This window comes from Agelaius tricolor, unplaced genomic scaffold (genome assembly GCF_023055355.1).
Source record: "Agelaius tricolor isolate 1412-34295 unplaced genomic scaffold, bAgeTri1.0.p SCAF_47, whole genome shotgun sequence".
NCBI lineage: Eukaryota > Metazoa > Chordata > Aves > Passeriformes > Icteridae > Agelaius > Agelaius tricolor.
Window position 1 is genome coordinate 1,827,484 of NW_027269307.1, and position 20,764 is coordinate 1,848,247.

The 20,764-nt window shown below is 36.8% G+C and overlaps 1 long non-coding RNA gene across 2 annotated transcripts in view; it reads right to left on the reverse strand.

Moving 5' to 3' along the window:
- Positions 1-6,691: 6,691 nt before the first annotated feature.
- LOC139604225 (uncharacterized) overlaps positions 6,692-20,764 on the reverse strand; it is a 32,716-nt gene continuing 18,643 nt past the window's right edge. For both annotated transcript variants that reach the window (XR_011683921.1, XR_011683922.1), the window contains 2 exons: positions 16,128-16,228; positions 6,692-15,894 (listed from right to left, as the gene is read on the reverse strand). This is a non-coding gene — a long non-coding RNA (uncharacterized lncRNA). The remainder of the gene's footprint in view (positions 15,895-16,127; positions 16,229-20,764) is intronic.

Consider the following 20,764-nt stretch of genomic DNA (forward strand, 5'->3'; position numbering starts at 1 on the left):
TTGTTTTTGTTTTTGTTTTGTTTTGAGTTTATTTGGTTTTATTTTTGTGGGGGTTTTTTTGTGGTTTTGGGGTTTTTTTTCAGGTAATAATTTAAACTGTAAGTAAAACAAAAAGGAAAACATGACATGAGCATTTAAATAGTGGCTGTTCTACTGGGCAGAACTGAGTTATCATGAAAAAAAAAGTATTTACTAGGTCTTTCACAGACTTTATATAACTTACTAAAACCGTGGTAAATTATTCTTTAGATTTTGTTCATGGTTTTAGCAAGAGCTGACATAGCTTTTTGAAAAGAGATCAACCCCAAAATTGCCTGCCTTGTGTACAAGCAAGCATAGGGGGCTTTTTTTCTGCTCTCAACTTCCACCTGCTGAAAATGTTTCAGTCTCCAATCTAATCAGCTCTTTACTCCTCTTCAGACCAGCTGTAGGAAATCAAAAGGACATAACAGTGTAAGTCAAGTTCAGGAAGTTTCAAATCTGATCAGAATATCTGTTTGGCTGCATCCTACGTCAGTGCCTACAGTAGTAAGTTTCTAAAATACAGGAAATTACATTCTTGATAATTAAGCATTCAAGAGATGTATCTCCATTAAAAAAAACATGGTTTGGGTTTGTTGGGTTTGGTTTTTCTTGTTTTTTTTTTTTTCTTTTGTGGTTGTTTTTTTTTTTGTTGTTTTGTTTTGTTTTTTTACCTAGTGATATGGTGCTGCTCTGTTTCTTGGGTATGTTACCACATTCTCTCCATGAATGTTAAAATTATAAATGATAGTTGCCTTGTCAATAAGGGAGCATGAAATTTGGTTACCATGTAGGAAAATATGGTCTTTGCATTTTTCATGTTGAATTCTTTTCTTTTTGCTTATGAAACCCATGTCTTTGCTTTTAACTGAAACTTGAAATTATCATGTGAATTCAAAGCTCCAGTATCACAAATTACTGAGAAAGAAAAAAGCTGAATAGTGTGTCTTGTGATAAAGTTGCAGTGCTTGTGACTATAGGCTGAATTTATAAAGGAATATTTCTATATAAATGTTTACTCTATTAATAAATATATACTAACTAGATTTCATTATTTAGATCACTAACTTTTATGAAAAGGCTTTAAGAGTTTTTCTGAGAGTGGTTTTTGCAGGAGACTGAATATTAATACCAAAAGTGTGTTTCAGTATTTAACTGTTGTTTATGAAGCTGTTATTTAGATTTGCTGTTTTACAGGACTAAGAAGTAGATGAAACTTTCAGTTTCCTGTATAAGTGTGTATATTTCATTAAACCACTCATTTCACCAGTGGTTTTCAGCATATATATCTGAACTAGGATGTCAGATTTGGGATACATTTACAACTTGATTTATCTCATAAGTAGCTTTTATTCTTTAGCCTTTCCTAGTAGGGAATTGATCCAGTGTTTGATATAAGGTATCAGCAAAGTGTTACAAGTTGCCAAGATATCATTTTTGCTGCTGTGTTATTATAGGGTACTGCTTATCCAGTAGCACTGCTTCTGCTCTGGCTTTCCAGGAGAGGATACTACATGTGGTATATAAGGGCACACATTTGAATTCACTGAAGATGTCTGGGCTTTTATTTCTCTGTATTTGTAAAGCACTGTAAATGAAAAGCCTATCAAAATTATGTAATGGAGTTATGATAATTCATGATCAATAATGCCAAATGAACCTAATCATTAAGAAACCTGTTTGTGTTCAAGGGGTTAATCCAAACCACAAGAAAGGGCAAGAGTGACAGTTTTTGTAATCTGCTCAAGGTAATCACCATATTTCCTAATGATTCTTAATAAGAAGCCAAGGACCATCCCACTATGATGCTTCCCTGTTTATTTGTGATGATATCTGTAAAATGACTCCTATGCTTACTTTGTGTGTGCTGTGAATCCCTGTGCTGATTACTCCTCTGCTGTTCCTCTCTATTGGAGTTGAAACTGATTTTTAACACTGAAGCTTCTCCCTTTACCTATGGCAGCATGGAATACTGTTTCCACAGCACAGGGGCTATTCTTCTTTGAAATGCCTTCAGTGTGCTTTTAAATTCAGGGGGAATTTTTGTGGTGTATAAACCCAGTGAGAGGTTTTACAGCTAAATGGCTCTGATGCTGATCTAGAAAATCATCATGAATCTCTACCCATTTCTATATGTTCTGAAGCAGTGAAAAAAAAAATAATCTGCAACTCTGCATGTTCCATTCCTACTGCCAACAGCAATATTAACAAGGGTCATGGCTTGTGGATTTTTAACCTTTGTGGTTCCCTGCCTTGCACCAGAAAGATGTAAAACATCAGAAATTTATCTGTTAAGCAATGTAAATATGCATGTTGCTGGCTTGTTTTAAAATGTTACAAGACCCATAAAAGTCCTTGAAATGCATTTATTGGTTTGGAGAAGTGGAGTTGCAAAGCTTTTGAAGTAGATATTAGTAAAACCTACTCAAGCACTGAAAAATCACAAGGCAGAGTAGAAACCAGTACTTGGGAATTGACTGCAGACTTCATCAGCTGTTCATAAAATTTAGTTGGTCATTGAAAAAAAAATAAGATAAACTTTACATAGTGCAACATATGTATTGTCTCCTGACACTTAATATATATTCTGCACTGCATTACTGGCATATTCTTGCAGGATATTATTGACTGTGCTTTAGAAATCCCAGGTATTAAAAACAAACTGATCTGTCATCCTGTCAATGTATCCTTCTTCAATTGCTTCTCAGTACAGGGCTTTTCTTTTAACTTCTTCTCCAGCTCATTGCCAAATTTAAATAGCTTAAAAAAAGGAATTTCCATACTTTTTCCTAGAATAACATTTTTGATTGAGTATCACAATAGGTTATATTGTTGCTTCATTTAAATTTACATTATTTTAAGTTCATCAAATGTTGCAGAATTCTACACTGATAGCACTATCCTAGTATTACCAACTTAGAGTCTCAGGGGAGTTTGCATGCATCTAAAACTTCGGCTGATTTTTTTAGTCTTTTTCATCCTGTGCTCAGTATTTACTGTTTTAAAATCACAAGTAGCACTTGTGATTTAGGTTCTACCCAGGCTGTATGCCTTTTTTTACTCACCATGATTGTTTGGTCTGCATAGTGAAAATAGTAACCTATAATTCTAACATCTATGCAAAATCCTGTAGATCTCATTGTTTATAGACAATAAATGTGGTTTAATAGAAAAGAGAATTCAACAATCTGGGTTTTTGTATGAGAAATAGCAATTGAAAAAAATTCAACCCAAGAAGCAGGTAAGTCCCATTCCATAACAGTTTGAATACTGAATTTTTAGCTATCTTTTTCTAACTGTTTTTAAAATTCCTGCAGACATACTCTTCAACCAAAACTGTATTTTCTATTGTTCCATTTTTATTTAATATTGTTTTAAGGTAAAATAAGGCAGAGATTTGATGCTGTTGATGCAACTGAGATACAAATGGTATGTTGTAACTGCCAGAAATTCCTCAGAATTTTCAAGTAGTAAACCAGAAAAATCTTTGGTCCCAGTTCTTGGTTATCAATTCTTAGTTGCGTGTGACTCACCCACTCATTTTCTCCTACAGATTTCAGTCACATATTTGGAACATATTACTTTTAAAGTTAATAAATTATTAACTCATGTTGTACAATATGCTTTGTATTTTAATTAAAAACAATAAACCATGTATCTGCATTCCTAGCTGCTGCATTAAATTGAAAATGAAGAGCTGTGCTAAGGTGTTCTGCGAGACAGAAGTGATACCATAGAAAAGCCTGCATATATTATTTCAAATTTGATTTGTAATTTGGAAAATTTATTGTTATAAATTTCTTCAAGAGGAAGCAAAGAGATTTATTTTTTATGCCCTAAATCTTTTCTCTTCATCCTCTTATCATCAGTGTTCACATCCACAAGGAAAACACTTTGCATCACCGGGTGATCTCAGTGTATTGCTTTTAAAAAAATTATCCCATCTGGGTTCAAAAATATCTTAGCCATCAGTGTGTTGCAGTACCAACAAGTTGTCATTGCTGGCCTAACACACAGATGAATCCATAGAAAGGAGAACAAAGGCATCAGCTTTTTTTGGTTGTCTTTAAATTACTCTCTCATGTACCTACAGTATGAATAGCTGAAACATTTTATAGCTCTTAATGCCTGTGGAAAAAATAAGAAAACTTGAATAAAGTATGAAAAAAATTGCTATTTTAATTTTTTTTAATTTGAGAAAATAGCTAAGGAAATGCATCAATTGTTTACACATCTATCTGTTGTATTTTGCTGGAAATAATTTACTCCTTCCTATACCATCCTACCATTCTAATAACTTTGGGTGAAAGTTTTTCTATTTATGTATGATCAAACCCTGCACCTTAAAAAAGGATAACAACAGGAGCCAATATGAAAGAAAGAATCAGACCTTGTCTCTGTGTGTTTGCTTTGTGAAAACGTTCCTGGTGATTCTAAGCAACTGAATTACAGGAATATGAATGCAAAGTTATTTTATGAAATGACTAACCTGCCATAGTAAATAAACAAATAAGCACCAGAATAAACAAATTAACCATAATTATCTCAGTGGTTTGATAGTAGTGGCACACTAAGCCTTGAGAACAGTGCCTCCTTTGCCTTTTGGTAATACTGCCACGTATGTCATTACTCTTACAAGTAATCACACACTGATGGATCTGAAGAAATGGATTTCATGGTGTTTCTGCATGTCCTAATGAAATCTAGAAAATTTTTGGGCTAAATAATGAATGAACAAGAAATGTCTACTGTCATTGTTTTTCCTCCTACAGCAAAGCAGCAATCACCTCAGATCTCTGTGAAGTGATGAGATGCATTTCTGTACAGCTGGGCAGTAACCATCCCACTGTCTCACAGCATTTTTCTTTTGTTTAAAGATAATGTTAATAATCCACAAAGAGGTTTTCAAATGAGCTTGATTTCTGTCTTCCAATTGCAACAGTACTCTAATAATATTCTGGAATCTCTTAAAGGTATTCATTTTTCAAAACCTGTTCCTATTTCAGCACAAGTACAAAGTCCCAGTACTGACTTTCAAATTAGGAAAAAGTTCTAAAAACTCATGGTATTTTAAAGTTTTTAAAATAATACATTAAAAGTTAGCAAACAGTCAGTGAGTGTTCATCAATTTAAAATGCTAAACTTCTATAATCAGCCATTCAAAGAATATTATATAATCAAGATGGTAGCCCCTTATAGCATTTAGCTAATGGGCTCCAGCTCTTAAAACTCTAATCATTAGTTTAGGGATTTATCTATACAGAAAATGGGCACAAAATCCTTCTTTAATCTTCTTTCTTTCACTACAATTGTGACCACTGTAGGATATTAAGGTAAAAAAGTGATCTCTATAATGGTTTTGTGAAAGTCTGTTTTAGTGACATGAGTTAGGCAAATCTACTTTCTAGTCTTAGGATAGTAAATTAGATATTTACAATTATGAATAAGAAGCTGTTCACTTCATAGTAACCTTTTAACACACTTGGCTTTATGCATACTTTATATATAAAATAGAATCTTTCACATTAAAAACAATGTTCTTGTCCAATACGCGATATAATTCTTGCATCTTGACATGAATATAAAAAATAGCTTTGAGTTTTCAGAATTTCTGGCTGCTTAACTTTGGTGATTGTTAAGTTTTCTGTAGCTGGTTTTTAACCAATTTAATACTTATGTGTAGGCCCTTCATCTGTTAAATGACAGCACAATCTAGATAATATTCTCAGTTATGACAAATCTAAATATTTCAGTGTACTGTAAGAGAAAAATATGGTTGTAATTTGTGTGATTTTGGCTCTGATCCTGGTAAAGATTGACTTTGTCTTATTGCAAATAGTTACTGAAGTAGATATGTTAATCATTATGAATACTTGCCAGCTACATCAGAACCAAGTAAATTTCACAGGTTTTAATTTAATTTTATCTTAGCTTGATTTTTAATTCTATTTTAGCCTACAGGTTTTGCCTGTTCTTCACTAGTATTTCAGCAGTTTGATTTCAGTCATTGAGATCCCTGAAGGCAGAAGTAAATCCTGCTAGTCACTACTGGGGTTCTGCCGGGCTCTATTTCAGGGCCTTTATTCTCTTCAACATCTTCATCAATGGCTCGGACACAGTCTTTAAGGAATATTGAGACATGGAGCCATTAGAGAGTGTCCAAAGGAGGGCCACGAGGATGGTGAAAGGTCTGGAGCCTCATCAGAAGTGGCCTGATGTTGTGTCAGGGAAGGTTTAGGTTGGATATCAGGAAACGGTTCTGCACCCAAAGCTTGGTTGGGCGCTGGAACACACTCCCAAGGGCAGTGGTCACAGCACCAACCTGACAGAGTGTCAGAAGCTTTCCAACATTGCTCTCAGGTACATGGTGTGATTTTTGGGGCCAGGAGTTTGACATTGATGATTCTTGTCATTCCCTTCCAACTCAGAATATTCTATGATTCTCTGATACTATGGTGTATTTTACATGAATGTAGCTAACCTATGCCTTGTTTCCTTTAAACTTGATGATGTAATCTTATCTTCTGTGACTGAAGCAAAAATAAATTTTAAATTTGTTATTTTGAATCAGAAAGCACAGAGTAAATAAATATCACAAAGTTAATCTTGAAGAAAAAATTTGTCACCATTAATATGAATGTGACGAGCAAAAGGTAGGAGTTTCATCAAATCATGAGGCACAATTTGCTCATTTTATGCAGCACATTTCCGTCATTACAGAGGTCATAATACAACAATACCAGTAATAACAGAAGTATTAAATACTTAGGCATTAGACATGTGTCTGAGAAGCAAGCTGGTTAGCTTTGTGTAGAATGTGAGTGGAGAAACTTTTTGTTTGGAGGAGCAAGAGCTCTTCCAAGTCACCTGCAGAGGGGCTTAGTTCATTCTGATAATACAGAGTAAAACCTCACAGGCTCAGCAGCCATATTCATTCTACTGAAGCTCACACAGCACATGCAGAGTTCCTCATTAGCATAGGAAATATTTGTTACTTTGTCAGTTGTCAAATCTGCCCTGTGAGGACCAGGAGCTCAACTCAACAACCCTGATGGGTTCCTTCCAGCTCAGCATGTTCTATGATTCCTATTCCTGGTACTTCTACTGTGATTTGCTGTCAATTTGCTCCACCACTAATCTTTTTGGCTTCATGAGACCACTCATAATGCACTGTATTTCATAAGAGTAAGGGCACAAAAATCTGTTGTTGCAATTGATAATTTTTGTTGTTTGTGATCAAGTATTCGATGAACTTAAGCTTACGCAGTATTTTTTCAATAAACATTGAACCATGCTTCTCCAAATAGATTATATCCATGCTGAAAAAGTGGAAACTTTTGGATAGCACAAAAGCAAGAAAGTCAAACTTTGTGCTTAAGTTGTTTAATTAACATGCTGATGCAGACTGATACTCACAAATTCTACCACTTGCTCTCTAAGGCTGCTAAATGCCTGGATGCCTTTATTAATACCCAAGGCATGGTGAACAGAGAACAGTTCAATAATACTATTTTGGACAATGATGTAATTCAGTCAAAATTAGACTTTTCTATAGGTTTGGCAGAGACTGAAACACTTTTCACTCAGTAGTTCCCAGGTATGTGATGTGCATGTGGCTGTGCTGGCAGGCAGTAGCAGCACTGCCTGGAAAGCAGTTGAAGGAAGGTGGCTGACGGATCAGAAGTGTGACTGAGCTTTTATTGTTCATATTCCATGGTGTCAGCATGAAATATGAATGTATTGTTTAAGATCCTTTTTAAAAAAATAATAATAAAGTAATTGAAGTTCCAACCAAGCTAAAGGTGTTAAGCTTTCAAAGAAAGAGATCAAGCTTTTTTATAGTAAATGTGAAATTCAGATGGTCCACATCAGCAGTGTGCCAAACTTAGCATTGTGCATGAGAATGGTCTACAAGAACTTTATGCATTCACATTTAAGAAAGGAAGTGTGGGTAAAAGGGAAAATTGTTGCCTTATTCAGACTCATAGTATTGTAACAATCCCAAGGAGTTTTTGAGCATAATACATTTGGTACTGAGAAAGAAATATCAAAGAAGTTAGATTGGTTTGTAATAGAGCTGAGAATATTCACACATTTTGTGGAGTATGTATTTTACACATCATATAATTGGAAACAGAATTATAGGGTGAACTGCAAGTCGTGGAAAAAGAATTATAGTGATTTGAACATGCTGTAGCTCTTTCTGAGGGTGGAAAGCAATAGAACTATCAAACCGAACAACAAAAAACCTGAATTTCTTGCGTTACAGTTAAAAAGAAACATTCAAGTTTTATTCTTGACCACAAATAACAAATTTGCAGAATGCACATTTAAAAGAAGAAAAAAAAATCCTAGGTAAATTGAGTAAGTTGAAGTGTAAAACAGTTATGTATAGTTTGTAACAAAAATTTTTATTGTTAACAGTAAGAAATAGTATAGCAGAACCTTAGAAAGAACATAAATATCACTGTAGGAGGGGGTCTCTGTAAATGTTTCCAAGAACAAGGATTGGTATGATTAAAAAACATTCACTGACAAAGAAATGAAACAAAAGAGCTGTGGTTAGTGTAACATACATAGTCCCTGAAACTAGGTATATAAAATATTACACTAAGCTTGACCAGTGAGTGTGTGTTTTGATCTTGTGTGTACTGCAAACATTATTTTCACCAGTGTATTCAGGCTATACTGTATAGAATAGCTTGTGCTTGACTGAAGTGTATTTTTTAGATGGATGTCTAGTTTTCATTTGAAGACATCGAGAGGTAGAAAATTAATTACTTTTCTTGGTAGGTTTTTCCTAATAGTTACTTTGAAATTTTCTGGCTTTGGCTTCCAGCTATGGAGTTGTATTAGGCCTTTTTGTGCTGGAGACCTGTAGAAGCCCATATTTTTCTCTTTGGAAGTGCTCGTACTCTGCTGTCAAGTCACCTTTCAAATTTTCTTTGATGAACTGAGCAGGCTGACACCTCTGAACATTTTTACAAGCAGCAGTGAAACACGCTTTTTACCTCCCTCTGAATAGCTTGAGATCATTCTTTAAAATTCCAGCCCTCAATATCATTTACCATCCTAGCATTTTTTAGCTCATCACCCATAATTTTCTAATTTCTTAGTGATTGATATGTTGTATAATATAATCCCTAAATATAACTTCCAAGGAATCATAGCTACATTTATATTTGGCTAATGACTTTTACTTGAAAACTGCTTTGGGCATATATCTCCTAATCCATTCTAAATTCAAATTAGTCTAAGCTTTGGTGATACTGTATAGATTTAATAAAATCATCATAGAATTATAGAATGGCTTTGATTGGAAGGGACCTTAAAGCTCATCCAGTTCCAACCCCCCTGTCATGGGCAGGGACACCTTCCACTACACCAGACTGTTCAGAGCTCCATCCAGCCTGGCCTTAAATCCTTCCAGGGATGGGACATCCACAGCTGCTTCTAAAAAACCTGCCCCAGTGCCTCACCACCCTCACAAAGAAGAATTTCTTTCTAATATTCAATCTAAACCTGCTTTAGAACTTGAGTGCCTCTATAGGCAGGTGTCAGCATATCCATTTTTTTTTCATTTTTTGTTTTTGTTTGAATCTAAGGATTTTAAGTATCATTCTTTTCTTTAGCTGGGTTTAAAGAGTCAAACACTTGCTAATTGTATTTCCACATTACCTTACCTTCACCTGCATTTTTATCAGTATCCTAGATGTAGCAGGAAATTTAATGATTGTGATGCATCTCAGGATCACATATTGAGCTTTAAGAACAAAGCAAGCACTATATTTAGGCTGTAGGCTCATCTCTCCTAATATCTTAACCTCTTCAACAGCTTCTTATAAACAAATATTGAAGGAGTGAATCAGAACAGAAGGATTCTTTCCTTACATGTGCACTCAATGGCATTAGCAATTTCCTGAGGAATTGTATTCCAGATCATTGTGCTTAATAGCCACTAATGGATTTATCATGTTTTTCCTAGAGACCTTAAATATCTGGCTTTTTTTGTGCTCACTAAGGTGTTCCAACAGGTCACAGTGAAGAGTGTATTACTTTTTTCAGATTGTTAAAAAGCAGTATTAATGCTTTATAAAGCTGTTAATAAAAATCTTACTCAACAAGACATATTCTAGGTTAACACTTCATTTGTTTCTTTATGTTATTGCTTTTGTTTTGGGGTTTTCTTTTGTTACTGCAGTGAGTGGGCAAGAGTCTTCCCCATTATGAATTTTGTTGTAGCTTTTAGAATCTATAAAATCTTAGAACCACTAAAAGGAAATGGAACTCCTGTACCCACAAAAATAAGTACATTTAAAATTGTCTTCGTGGCCTAGGAAGTCAAAACAAAGATAGTTTATCCTGTCACTCTCCTCACTCAATGTATCTTGCTGATGCCTTCACTGTTGTAGGGAAGAATTACTGACAGGGCAAACAAAAATGGGTGCTTGAGCAGGGGAGAGGGCAAATGGCACTCATAGAAAAATCTCTTGTTGCAAATCCAGCCTTAAACTTAGTCCACTCTGATGCATGGAATGACACTCAATAAAAAGAGACAATTGAGGATCCTATCCAGAGGCATCTTCCAACAATTTTATCTTTTGACCAGTTGTTTCACAATGATGAGAACAGTCCCACTTGAAGTTAACTAAAATTGCCCCCAGATCACGAAAAACATAATCAGAACAGCTGTAGTGATGGTAGTAAATCTTCCCAGGCTGCCCAACTTAGTTTGTACAGTCCTTTTGGGCCATTTAACAATCATGGGATGAGGAGAGTGGGAGGGAATTTGAAAGACAGTGAAAGCAGCTCTCTCTGTGCCTTTTGATACAGCTGCCCCAGATGCTGATGCTCCACAGTGCCCTACAATTGCTTCCCACATGTAAGGAGTTGATTCCTTTTAGCTTGTCAAATTGAAGTTTTGGCACACTTGCCTTCATGAAGTGTCTTTAATTTCGTTTTGAAGAACAACCATAAGCCCAGGCTTGAAATGAGACCTATGATCCTAAATTAAGGTTTCTGAACCTCCTGATGGTAGCAATCTGTTTATCGTTGCAGAGCTGGAAAAATTAATCAATAACATTTTCTTCAGCTGTATTGCTTTTCAGGCTCATTCCAATTCTACTAGTAGACCTTACCCAAGATCAGGAATCTGTTAAAGCCTGGAAATGAAAAATTGGGTACTCAGAGCTGCCTGCAGTTATCTTCTATAACTTTTGCTAACTACAGCACTAATTTCATTCCCTGCTTTCTCAGATTTCAATTCCAAACCCAGCCTTCAGTGAGGTGGCAGAGTAAGAACTAAACTAAAAATTAAAACTAAGGCACTTTTATCTCTTGATGTCAGCTGTCAGCTTTGCTCATCAGCCTGATAGGATTTAGCAATGGTTCGGGGCTGCACAGCTCCAGTCTCTCTAAACCTGAACATTAACCTCAGTTCTATCTCTTATCTTTTAATACAGACTTGACATCCACTTTTGCCTCTTCTGAAACTGAAAATAAGATATTCAAGTAATCTACTGGTTAATAAGCCAGTCTCTGTAGCTCTTACTTTCCTTGGGTTTTTTAGTCTTCATTTACAGTGACAATGCCTGCTGACACTCTGGTGTGTCCAAGTTATATTTTAGAAGTTAGCAGCCTTGTTTGGTTTTATTTTGAAAATTCATTACTAATGTCTAGTACTAATACTAATACTTGTTTGCCTCCCATTAATATCCTTAATGGATTTTACAGTGGTTTAATCTCCCTTGTTTCATCCTTCAAGCTGAACCTTTTTTTGAAAACGAATGGCTTTCCCAAGTTAAGGAATTACTATGTTTATTGCTTGCATATTGCATTGAAAGGATGGCATTTTATGAACTTCTGCCAGCTTATTATTCATGTGTCCTACTGTGCCATCTGTGTTTTGAGCTCATTTTCATTTCAGAAATTGTTTTTCTAAGAATTTTGAGGGAGTAGCTGGATTTTTCTGTGTTGGTCTGTACTAAACCCCATAAAATCCACAGTGCCATTCACTGACTTGCAAACTCGTGGCTGTTGCTGTCAGCAGAGGGTTTTTACAGGAGCTCACAGATCAGCCATATCCAGCTCCATCCATAGGTGTAGATCCTGCCCTGCATGTGCCAAACAGTCTGATGGGTGTTGGGGACCTCTCTGAGCCACCAGGCTGGTAGGAAATGCAAAGCACTGCACATGTGGACACCCACTGCTGTTCCCCAAAGGTAGTTACAAATGGTAAGGAAAGTGCAACTCTCTATGGTCAAGTGAACAGCAATATGGAGGTAAAAATAAATCAAAATAAATTATAAAACATGTGCTTACATTTTCTGAATCTATGAGAGCAGCAAAGTCTACATATAAGTAATATTATCCAATAATAAAATTATATTCTGTGCCTTTAATCTGTTTAAATGTACAATTTGTGCATTAAAAAAATCAGATAATGTCAATGAAAATAGACTCCACTTTGGGGAAAAACCCCCTAGATTTATAAATTTCTGTTTTTATGTTTTATATAATGTCATTTCCATTAGTATTAAACAGAGTGGGGATATTTTTCTGAGACAAAAAAAGACAGTCATTTTATCTGCAAACCAGTTTAAGAAAATACCTGAAATGCTGGTGAATTGGAAGTGACATCAGTGTATGCTTTGAAATGTCAATGCCAAATTACAATGAAGAAATATTATTTTAGCAAAATGAAGTAACATTACATGATCTAATGAGTGTTTCCCAGTGAAGAAATGTCAGTTTATCATAAAGAATTATCACTTCCATTGATAGGACTAGAAAGAAACTGAAAATCTTACTTTTATGAGAAAAAAACAAGTGATTTTTCTCCAAAGGATTTTTCAGTTGCATTTTATAAAAGGTATGAAGGAAGGTATTTGCAGTGCCAATAATGTGTAAAATCATGGGGGTTTTTTGTATGAAAAGATATGTTACTTAAAGTACTCAATTTTTTTTGTACAGAAGTCTGTTTTATTCAATTAGGATATTTTCTTCTTGAAAACTTGACTTTAAGAACTAATGTTTAATTTCTGTTTAGAATGGATTTTTTTGTCATCGTGTGATTAATTTCTCACATGCTTTAATTCTTTCCTTCAGAGTGTTTAGTATAGAAGAAGAGAAAATGAAACATCCCTTGGAAATAATAAGTTGTCAGATTTTGCTTTTGTTTCCCGTGTGGCATATGGACATGTATAAAACATAAACTAATACTGCTGGAGAATGCTCTTAGAATATAGATAGGTCAGACAAAAACATTTTCAAAACTAATTGAGTCCAAAGTGTGCGAAGATAAATGGTTCATTCTCAGATTTTATCTCCTAGAGATTCATAAATTCCACTAGAAAACACAAAGCTGTATTGCAAAGGATTGGGGTTTTTTTTAGCAGTATCTGTCAAGCCAAGAGATGGGAGTCTGATAACAAGACCAGTTACTCCAGTGCTGAAATAGAATGTGGGAAGCTGATTGTTGGTGCTTATTTTCTAAAAGTCTTGACTCTTACATTAAACTTACTCTGTACACATCTGCATACACAGTAAAGAACTCTTCATATAAATACTGGTACACATTAGGAATGTTGAACTCACAGAAAAACTCCCTCATTATTTAATCTGTTATCATTTAGTATTGCTGATGCTAAAATCATCAAACACAGATTTTTTGGGGGGCAGGGGAGAAACCCCACAACCTTACTGAAATGCAGAAGGAAGAATTTGAACAAGCTACTATTAATCCAGTAATAATGACCTAAGAGGGTATTTTCATTTCCTACATTCTAAAGTATGTTAGCCAGAAAAGGAAAGTCAAAAAAGGCATATTCCTCTGATAAGACATGCTGGAAAAATATTAATAATTGATGAGGAGAAGACTGAAATGCTCAACAACTTTTTGCCTTAGTCTTCACCTGTTTTCCCATACTTCTCAAGTGGATGGATAGCTGAATGGGGTCTAGGGGAGCAAAGTTCCTCTTACTGTGAGATAAGATCAGATAATGTGTAAAATCATTCTTGTTTTTGGTTTTTTTTTATGAAAAGATATGTTATTTGAAGTACTTTTTTTTTGTTACAGAAGTCTGTTTTATTCAATTAGGAAATTGTCTTCTTGAAAACTTGAAAACTTGACTTTAAAAACTAATGTTTAATTTCTGTTTAGAATGGATTTTTTTTTTGTCGTCATCGTGTGATTGATTTCTCACATGCTTTAATGGTTTATGACCATGTGAGGAACCTGAATACACATAAAACATGGTGATAATGCATCCCACAGTCCTGAAGGACTTGGCAAATATAGTTTTCAAGCCAGTCTCCATGATGACAGTCAGGTGAAGTGAAAAGGGGAAGATGGTACCCATCTTTAAAAGAGTAAAAAGGAGGATTATTGTCTTTTGTGGCTCGTTGTTTTAACTTTTTATTAGTTTGGGGTTTTTTAAAAATAATATTTATTTTATTTTAGGTAGTTTTTATTAATATTATTCATTTTATATATATATATATATTATTTTACTACTCATTGAACAGTTTGGGTTGGAAAGTACCTTAAAGGTCATCTTGTTCTAGCCCCCCTGGCATGAGCAGGGGCACTTTCCACTTGACCAGATTGCTCAAGTCAGGCCTCATGGTGTCCATAATTGGCATGGACAGCTTATATTGCTCTTATCTGTTGGCTTGATGAAGGCAGCAGTAATTAGGACAAATGAAACAACAAGGAATAGGTAATTCTCTTCTTGGAAGTGTCTCAATTTACTTTGGTAAATAGGATACAGAGAAAAGCCTGACTCATCTGGAAATGAGTACTGTGGCAAAAAATGCTAGATAAAGCTCTGTAAAGAAATGTAGTTTTATGCCACTGAGCTTGGGATAAAATGACAATGGAATATCAGCTATCTGTTCTTCACATGCTGAAAGGCACTGTGTTTCTTACTGTTGTGGGTAAATATCCTGAAAGACATGAAGGAGAAGTTATGGGAGAACTAAGAATAAAAGCATGTCAGGTCCAGGACTAATAAAACCTGGCATACAATTTAAAATACTCTTTCTTATTGCAATATTGATTCATAAGCGGACTTGGAGCTGAACAAGTTCTGATAAAATATGGAGATAAAAGCAGAAAAAAAGGTCTGATAGTTTGGTTTAGCTGTGTTATGTTATAGGGATCCATGACAACAGAGTCAAGAGTGTGTGACGGTGTTCACAGGGGTTTTTGGATGAGGGAAGGGACGAGGATCTGACTCCATGTTTCAGAAGGCTTGATTTATTATTTTATCATATATATTACATTAAAACTATACTAAAAGAATAGAAGAAAGGATTTCCTCAGAAGCCTAGCTAAGAATAGAATAGCAAAGAATGATAACAAAGGTTTGTGGCTCAGACTCTCTGTCCAAGCCAGCTGGGCTGTGATTGGCCATTAATTAGAAACAACCACATGAGCCAATCACAGATCCACCTGTTGCATTCCACAGCAGCAGATAATCAATGTTTACATTTTGTTCCTGAGGCCTCTCAGCTTCTCAGGAGGAAAAATCCTAAGGATAGGATTTTTCATAAAAGATGTCTGTGACGAGTGGACTTGGAGACTCACTCCAAGGTACAGCCTTGTCCAAACTGAGCAGAGAAATCCTGCCCTCACACCTGTACAGTCACCCAAAATCAGGGACCACCGGGCAATTTCAGGTGGGAAGGGACCTCAGGGGGTGCAGCTTCATCCTGCTGTAAGCAGCAGAATCATCTTTGGAGTCAAACCAGGTTCCTGAGGGTTGGGCTGTCAAAGTCCCCAGGATGAAGTGCACAGCCTTTCCTGGCAATCTGCTCCACTCCATGCCCGTCCTGTAGGGATCATACTGGGAACTACACTGGTGGGCTGTACTGGAAGGGAAAGGAAACAGGTAAAGATTCTATATGAATCTGTTAGATGCAGTGTTGCAAGTAGAAATGTAAACCCAAAAGATGTGTTTGAAATACTGGCACACCTGCAGATTCTGAGCAACATAGAAGAGATGAGAATGCCTGCCCTTCCTAGGATTTACCATCCGCTATTTGCAAATGTCTCCATCTGGTTTAATGCCAGGAGAGTGCCAAGAAAATAAAGGTTTATTCACCATCTGTCACTCCCACGTGTGTGCTTTTGAAGGTGCTTTTGAATTTGATTACTTTGATTCACAGCTCAGTCCAGTACATGAGTCATCATGAAATTGAGGACCTGAAACATAAACAGCAAAATACAATATTAAGTTTTTATCTTGTGGAGTTTCAAGTGCTGAGGCCACAATTTTCCTGATAAGGACAACTCCAGTTTGTGTGATACTTAGGATTAGTAAACAGTAGCATTATGACTGTATTTTATTCATTTATGGATGTGCTGAATGCAAAGCAAGACAAAATAAGTAGCTTGGCGTAGAAAATCTCATCTTCAGAATCTGATCAGAATATTAACTGGGGGTATCTTGTGTTCTGTGAAACATCTGCACACAGTACAATCTTAAATTTAAATATTAAAAATTAACCCAAAATGGAGCTGCAGAAATTACAAGCTCTTCTCAGGTATAGGAGGGTGTAGCACAAGGAAGAGCTTTTGTGCTTGACTTCTGCAGTTCCTGTTAGAATCATGATCTTAAGTCATCCTGGATATCACCCTCAGTTTTTCTGAGAGTCCTTCCTCATCTTCTTATCACTAAGAAAATATTGGGAAGAACTTGTTCATAAGGCTTCTAGCAGACTACTACTCATTGTAGATCCCATTTGTTGAGCTGTGACTGCATCCATTATTTCAGCAGTTAATAAGCCTCTCTGATTGAGACTTTGATTCTTGTGTGATATGTTCAAATTTCATAGAAGAACCTCAAGAACACAAGTATATAAAGAATATCCCAAAGAACAAGTATTCATTTACATGGGTGTCATGGTTTGACACTGGCACAATGCCAGTGCCCCCATGAAGATACCTTCTCCCTGGTTTCTGCTGTGAGATGTGACCAGGAATAAGCAAAGCAGGCTCCTACTTAGGAAAGAAAAGAACCAGAACTTTATTAACTACTCTACAACTATAGATAAAAGGAACACACATAGGAACAATGAAAACCTTACAAATACATTTCCTCCTCCCCCCACCAAATTCCCAACACAATACATCTATTCCTTAAATCACCAAATCTTGGTCTAGCACCATCTTTTAGACAATCAATCCTCAGTTCATCAAGAGGAGAGGAGTCCTTCTTGTACCATGGGCTTCCCCTGGAAACACAGCTGAAGCCTCGTGTGTTTCTGTGTCACTCGTGGCACCGCCCGGAGTACATCTGGTGTCGTGACCTCTTCCTCTCATGTCCAGTGCTCTCACCACTGAACACGGACCAGAGCTGCTTCTAGGGTTGTCTTTTAAGGATGCTCTGTCCCGATCCAAAAAAGGCACAGTCTCTCCTTTGGGACACCTGTCCCCACAATCTCTCCTTTGGGACACCTGTCCCCACAATCTCTCCTTTGGGACACCTGTCCCCCCCATATTTTTTCACCCCCTGGGGCCGGGGGGCACCAACACTGAACCCTCTTGCCTCCCCCTAGATGCAGTCTCTGTGTCACAAGGAACATGGTTCTGTCCATGGCTGTACAAAAAGAGTCCAGCAAAAGCCACTCCATCATCTCTTCCCACTAGGATTCTTCTCTATTCTTCCACTACTTCTCACTCACCCAGACCTCTCTCACACTTGCACATTTCCTTCCTCATCTTCCACTCTATCTTCTAGGAAAGGTCAATGTTCTGTAAAGTTCTCATTCTCCGAAAAGGGGTTAAAAGCTCCTACAAGCAGCCGGCTGAACCCCCCCTTCTTCTCCGTCCCAGCCGTGCTGCCGGCACAGGCCCATGTTTATCCAGTTTCAAGGTTACAGTCCCAGGCAGCGGCTCTCTCTCTCTCTCTCTTTCTCTCTGTCTCTCAGGGGGGGCTGCCCGATGGCTCCCGGTGTCTCTCTTTCTCTCTTCCACCCTTCCACCCCGGGGCTCAGGCCTACCTCTCTCAGCCACATGGCTTTTCCCCTCCCCCTGCCCAGCCAGCAGCTGGGCCGGGGAGAGACCCCAACTCTTTCCCGCCGGAAACCCAAAAGGACCCTCCCAGGGGAGAGCTCTGCTTTTAACCCCGTGTTCTCAGAGGCGGATCCATGTCCTAATGGCCAGGTTAGATGCCAATATTAAAGCCTGAATATCCATTGGCCCAAAACACAGCATCCCAAAAAACACATTTCCTGTCAAACCACCACAATGGACTAGGTGGTTTATGGTGTTCAATGGACTTTCAGGCAATTGCAGCTCCAGGAAATAGTTTTGATTCTCCCAGCAGTTGCAATATTTTTCCTAATGATTAAGGGAATAAATTCAGCCATCATCAAACTTTAAATAAAGCTGGGTTAAAATCTGCAATGATTACATGAAACACTATTGGTTCTTTCAAGGGAATTTAATAGGGATGAGCATGGAGGAGGTTTCTATTTGGCTGTCTAACTGCTGCATCCTAGTCCTTGCACTTAAAAGCTTGATAATTCCATCTAGGATAAGGAACCCCAGTAGATTCATGAGACTGCAGGGCAGGTAGTTTCCTCTCACAGTCACAGCAATGATGAGAAGCTATCTGTGCCTTACACACTGTCTGGGTGATCTCTCAGTCTTTCTCTTACTCTTTTGCATCAACAGTGTGAAAGTTCAGTATCCGTAGTACATTGCAGACCCATTCATGTTCTGGGATGATTCTAGAGATAAGTAGAACTTCTCAGCAAAATTCCCAGCAGATTTCAACCACTGTATTCTCAGGAAGGAATGCAAATATGTGGGTGCAAGTCATAGCTTGCAGAACCTTAGTTAGAATTGTGCAGTAGTGGATACTGAGGTCATTCTAATTTGACTTTATGGATAGGTAATGGACACCTTCACCTCTGCCTAGACCCACACACCTTTTCACAGTACCAAAATGACCCAAAATTGAAGCAAGAGGCTTCAATACACTTTGACTGGAGAGTTGGAGGACCATAAATAAGCACAGGACATGTGTGTGTGTATAAATTTGTGTGTAAACAAAAACATGCATGGTTTTAATTAAAAGACCCAACCTGCTTTTTGAATTCTACTTTTCCTGCCATAGTCCTAGGATAGGAAAGTCTAGGTGAAGTAGTTCCCAGTAGCCTCAAGTATCTGTGTGTGAAAGTGATATTTAAATAAAAGAGGAGCTGATGCTTAAGGCACTGTATTTTAACTAGAAGTCTCAAAATGCCACCTTTGTTAATAATTTCGTATGACCTTGAGCAAACTGTACTTATCCTAAGTGAACAGTGCTTAATTTTACACACATTCCTCCTTGTGAAGTTTAACTGGATGATTTTAATGATCAGTGTGATGAGAATTGTCATTGAACAGAAATGGGGTTAAACAGTTGCTCACAATCTAAAGACAAAAAAAAAGTTAATATTTGTTAATATTCTCCTAATGTCACATATCTCTGGCTTCCCATCTGCCAAGTGTGGATTTAGGGCTTTTTTATTTAATTTGTTTTGCCCAGTCAGGCTCCAGTCCTGCTACTTGTATCAGCCAAATATATCCCTTCATGTTTTAAAGATCTACTGATCTTGAACGATCAGTCAAGAAGTCCTTACAGGGGCAAGTGTTAATTTGTGAGCCCTTGGAATATGTATTTGGGATAGCAATTACTTAATATGAATACAAGGCTAGACACTCCAGCAGTGGAGCCACAACATCTCTATTTATGTTTTTAATCCAAGTAATGCCTCCCCTCTCACCTGTACAATATAATGAAATTCCAAAGCACAAGTTTTGTTAAAAGAACAAACCAGCACAAAAGTTAGAGTGAAATGAACGCCAGGTTGTTGTTCTAACTAGATTAGCTATTGTAACCTGCTGGAGGCATATTTTCATCCCCCAAAGAAAGCAGTGGTTCACACGGGTCTGCAGAAGTCATGCCTTGAAGAAAATTGCCTGTCAAAAGAATAAGAGTGTGTGTTTTACAGTATAGAGTCTGGTTCACATTCTATAGGAGTTTCCCAGGATGTTCCCTTTGTAATTTTTGGACCTGAGTTAATATAAAAATCTTTTAAAATTTGCATCTCAATTGAAGCCTTTAAGTAAATGTTTAGACTTAACAGGCAGAAAGACCAGGTTATTGCAAAAATACTTTATTGTTCTTTTGATGAATAGAAATGTGTATTTTCTTGACACTCTGGAACTTTCACAGAAAAAACGCCCACAAACCTTTGGGAAAACAGTTTCTTAAAGGGATGTTTGGTGATTTTTTTGAGTCCAGAGCAGTAGTTAATTTTGTTATTTCCCTGAGGAGGACGATTTGATGAAGTGGTTCTCAGAGGCAGTTGTAAACCTATTTTGTTTATGACATTACTCATTCTTCCCAAGTTTCCTAAAGCATGCCTTTTTGACCTATACACTTGTTCTTTCCTTCCTGTGGTTCTTGGAGGGATTTGTAATGCGCAGTGTACATTTCAGTGGTAGGAAAAGTTGTCAGTTTCCAGATGAGGAAACATAATACCACTTCATCATATTATGTTTGGTAAGCACAAAGCTCCTAGGGAGATACAGCTAGCCCCATGAAGTACAAATGAAATATTTGGAATCATACTAACCTGCAACCCCACAAAATACAGCTACTGAGTAAGAAATAATACTTTCTGTGTAAATGTTTGAGCCTGCATATTTCATCAAATGAGAATAAAGGGAAGAGACCAAGTATTT